Source organism: Carlito syrichta, unplaced genomic scaffold (genome assembly GCF_000164805.1).
Source record: "Carlito syrichta isolate Samal-C Ts95f unplaced genomic scaffold, Tarsius_syrichta-2.0.1 Scaffold287352, whole genome shotgun sequence".
NCBI lineage: Eukaryota > Metazoa > Chordata > Mammalia > Primates > Tarsiidae > Carlito > Carlito syrichta.
In genome coordinates, this window is record NW_007231448.1 from 1 (window position 1) to 5,072 (window position 5,072).

Here is a 5,072-nt window from a genome sequence, read left to right on the forward strand (position 1 = left end):
TGAAAAGCTGCAAACAGCTCTCCCTAACTATATACTAATTCTATAAATATTCTTTTAAATCTTATAAAGAAGCTTGTACCGTATAAAAGGCTCCCAAATGTGACCTGAGTTTGAATTATATCTAATACCTAAGCTGAAACTGCAGTTTATGGGAAACAGGAACGATGGGTTTCTAGAGTGAGCCATGCCTGTCACAGTCACAGAGTCTTCAGCTTAGGCCAGCAGAGTTCCTTTAGGTTATTTGTGCTGCATGGCAAAAGGGGGAGGAAAATGGTGTCTACGGCTCCTGAACACGTCCTAGCAGTCTCGAGGTCCACGGCCCTCCCTGATCCCTAACGCTCAGTGGGCCTCTGTGGCCGGCTCCCAACAATGTTGCATTGATTAGAAAAATGTTGAGTGTGCTTGGAAGATGTAACTGTCGTTTGGAATTTTCTTGAATTACCTCATTGGAAAAAAGTAAATCTCTTTGGCAGAACTATACAATTATTAAACATACTTTCTTAAACCTTTTACACGTCACCTGTTACATTGTTAAATAAAGATTATCTTCCAGTAAATGGATTATGGGTTTCATGTATTGTCATAAATGGATGATTCTGATGCCTTCTGAATAAATTTGGAATAGCAAATAACTTCCACACTAAGGAAAAATGTCACATACAATGTTTAGCATTTTCAGTTGTCTTGTTTTTTGTCAAGGAAGATTTTTCATTTGATTGTCATGTAACTGTTATTTATTTCAAGAAATGTATTGATTTTCTGTTTTTTCTATTATAGTAAAGCTTTCTTGCTTTAATACACACTTGATGGTGGTCCTTTAAAACATTTTAACATGTATTTGGGAGTCATCTCTAACTTGTAAAATGGTGAAAATATTGACTATATTAGGCTGTCAACTGTCATATTTGCATCAGCATATCACTTCTGAAAATACACTTTTCCAAAGACTTTTTTCTTTCTGGTTTCCTGTAGAGTTGTTCAATGACAGGTCCCCCAATAAGATTCAAAAGTCAGAAGAGGATAATTCAATATTGATTGACATCTGAAGACAGAGTGTGGACTGAGGTGAAGGCTGGCGAGTCACCTGGAGAGGTACTAATAAGCTGAGAGCATCACAACTCCCCCAACACTGGGCTTCCAAGACGGATTTGAAGACCATATAGTTAGATATCTTATACCTTCAAGGCTAGACAAAATCAGGTTTCTGAAAGTCCAGATAATCCCCTGATCTTAGTATTTGCTTCTCCAAATGGCATAACCTAGCTTCGAAATGCTATGATTCAAATTATAATTATTTGCATCAACACAATTTCTCTTGGAAAGCAAAGAGTGGTTTCTCATTTGCACTATGAATTCCCATTAATCCATAATACCCACTCTTCAGGTGTACTAATCTTCTTTCATTATTAAATCAGGAGAGACATTGTTATGTTCATGCTTCTGGCACAGAGGAGGATAAAAGAGAGTCAGAGTGCAGAGGAGCCTTCATGGGCCCCACTGCCAAAATCTACCAATGACATTCGAAACATAGCTGAGTCTGAGAAACATTATTAGCAGTTGTAGGCACCGGGAGCAGCAGCTGGGGCAGACAAGGCAATGTGTGCATTTCCTTCCATGGGTAGTTTATGTAATGGCTTGTAACACTGTGGGAGGGTAACTGTTACTCTGTTGACAGTAATAATTAGCAACGTCTTCAGGCTGCAGGGTGTTGATGGTGAGAGTGAAATCTGTCCCAGACCCACTGCCACTGAACCTCGATGGGACCCCAGATTGCTAGTTAGATGCCCACTTGATCAGCAGCTTAGGAGGATGCCCTGGTTTCTGCTGATACCACTGTAAATTAATGCTAATGCCCTGACTTGCCCGGCAAGTGATGGTGACTCTGTCTCCTAGAGATGCCGAGAGGGAGGATGGGGTCTGGGTCATCTGAATGTCACATCTGGCACCTGGAATGGAAAACATAAAAATCCCACACTATTAACCATATTATAAGAGGACTTCTCTGATGCCCATACAGTAATGAGCACACTGACTGAGTCAATTCTATTGTTCTTCTTTACCTGGAAGCCAGAGCAGCAGGATCCCCAGAAGCTGAGTGGGGGCCCTCATGTCCATGCTGTGACCTGACTGAGACTGAGTCCTGCACAGGGTGAGACCAGCCTATTAATAAATCTTCACGGCCGTGAGCTATGTTCTGGGTACATGCAAATCAGCAGGGGATAGGGCAGGCTTGGCACAGCTGTGGGCCTGGCACATCTCAATAACTCAGGACAGGTGCAGTGTCCCCAGTTTCCCAGGTCAAAACAGGGAGCACAGATTTGTTTGCAGAGAATATATTTCTGAGTAAAGGAAATATTGTCAGTAAAGATATTTATTTATTTATTTATTTTTGCATTGGAGTCTCACTCTGTTGCCCAGACTGGAGTGCAGTGGCATGCTCCTGGCCACCACAACCTCAACCTGCTGTGCTCTGGCATTCCTTCCGCCTCAGCCTTCCAAGTAGCTGGCACTACAGTCATGCACTACCACGCCCAGCTAGTTTTTTGATTTATTGTAGAGTTGAGAGCTCACCAAGTTGCCCAGGTGGGTCTCAAACCCGTGGGCTCAGGCAATCAACGCACCTCAGCCTCCCAAAGCACAGGATCACAGGCTGAGCCACTGAGTCCGGCTCAGTAAAGATATTTAGAAGACAATTCTAAAAATTTAAAATGGACTCAAGTACTAAATTCAACAATGTATTTTATACTTTTACTGAAATTATATAAAAGACTCTACTTGTTTCTAGGTGATACATAGCAAAGTTTGGGAAAGTTCTGGTAAGTCTAAAAGTTACTTTGAAATGGATCAAGTGGGGATAAAAATAATTTGCATTATCAATATCATTGGGAGCATAAACTTACTGCCTTGTTATAAATAAAAAAATGCTCAGAAGCATATTTATTTTTTATTTTTATTTTTTTGAGTTGGAGTCTCACTCGGTTGCCCAGACTGAAGTGCAGTGGCCACTTCCAGCCACCGCAGCATTGCCTGCTGGGCTCCGGCGATCCTTCCACCTCAGCCTTCCAAGTAGCCGGAATTACAGGCATGCGCTACCATGCCCAGCTGATTTTTTGATTTATTGTAGAGATGAGGTCTCGCTGCCCAGGTGGGTCTTGAACCCGTGGGCTCAGGCAATCCACTCACCTCCCAAAGGCACAGGATTACAGGCTGAGCCACAGAACCCGGCTAAATATCAGTTTTTTAATTGATATATTATTTAGCTTTAAATTTTGTCTAAGTAGATTTATAAATAAACTGCTAAGTATTCATACTCATGTCACCAATTTTAATAAAATGAATCTATCTATATGGATGGATGTGCAAATCCAGTTAGTTTTCAAACAATAATGATTGATATATAAACACTTAAAACTCAGTGTCTCATTGCATTAAATATTTATATATTCAAGTTCATGGATGTTCCTGTTAATTATCATCTTGCTGATTAAGGCAAGGCTCAGGTGGGGAGTTGTGCTGCAGTCCAGTGAGCTTGTCTCCAGAATATAGATTGAATTTATCTGAAGTCAAGGCTGGGGCTGAGCACTGCCTTGTACTGGAAAGCTGCAAGAGTGAAAAACCTCCCCAAAGCAAATTAAGTAGTGAATTGAAATCCAGTATTCTTTAAAACAGGTTTACACACTTTTAGTTAATTCTTTCACCCTAGAAATTACTAAAGTTTCTAAAAACCTTGATTCCACTTAAATACTCAAAAGTATTTGGTGGACAGATAACTATATGTATCTCTGTTTACAATATTCTCAATATTTTCAAATGTAATGTTGCATTGATTAGAAAATAATGCTGAGTGTGTTTGGAAGATGTAACTGTCGTTTGGAATTTTCTTGAATTACCTCATTGGAAAAAAGTAAATCTCTTTGGCAGAACTATACAATTTCTAAAACATACTTTCTTAAACCTTCTATACGTCACCTGTTACATAGTTAAATAAAGATTATCATCCAGTAAATAGATTATGGGTTTCATGTATTGTCATACACTAATGATTCTGATGCCTTCTGAATAAATTTGGAATAGCAAAGAACTTTCATACTAAAGAAAAATGTCACATACAATGTTTAGCATTTTCAATTGTCTTTTTTTTTGTCAAGGAAGATTTTTCATTTGATTGTCATGTAACTGTTATTTATTTCAAGCAATGTATTGATTTTCTGTTTTTTCTATTATAGCAAACCCTTCTTGCTTTAATACACACTTGATGGTGGTCCTTTAAAAACATTAAAATGTATTTGGGGTGATCTCTAACTTGTAAAATAGTGAAAATATTGACTATATTGGGCTGTCAACAGTCATATTTGCATCAGCATATCACTTCTGAAAATACACTTTTCCAAAGCCTTTTTTCTTTCTGGTTTCCTGTAGAGTTGTTCAATGACTGGTCCCCCAATAAAATTTGAAAGTCAGAAGAGGATGATTCAATATTGATTGACATCTGAAAACAGAGTGTAGACTGAGGTGAAGGCTGGCGAGTCACCTGGAGAGGTACTAATAAGCTGAGAGCATCACAACTCCTCCCCAACACCAGGCTTCCAAGACAGATTTGAAGACCATATAGTTAGATATCTTATACCTTCAAGGCTAGATAAAACCAGGTTTCTGAAAGTCCAGATAATCCCCTGATCCTAGTATTTGCTTCTCCAAATGGCATAACCTAGTTTTGAAATGCTGTGATTCAAATTATAATTATTTGCATCAACACAATTTCTCTTGGAAAGCAAAGAGTGGTTTCTCATTTGCACTATGAATTTCCATTATTCCACAATACCCACTCTTCAGGTGCACTGATCTTCTTTCATTATTAAATCAGGGGAGACATTTTTATGTTCATGCTTCTGGCATAGAGGAGGATAAAAGAGAGTCAGAGTGCAGAGGAGCCTTCATGGGCCCCACTGCCAAAATCTACCAATGACATTCGAAACATAGCTGAGTCTGAGAAACATTATTAGCAGTTGTAGGCACCGGGAGCAGCAGCTGGGGCAGACAAGGGGATATGTGCATTTCTTTCCATGGGTAGT

The 5,072-nt window shown here is 39.3% G+C and overlaps 1 pseudogene; it reads right to left on the reverse strand.

The window, feature by feature from the left end:
* Positions 1-1,623: 1,623 nt before the first annotated feature.
* On the reverse strand, positions 1,624-2,115 carry LOC103254698 (annotated as a pseudogene).
* Positions 2,116-5,072: the final 2,957 nt, after the last annotated feature.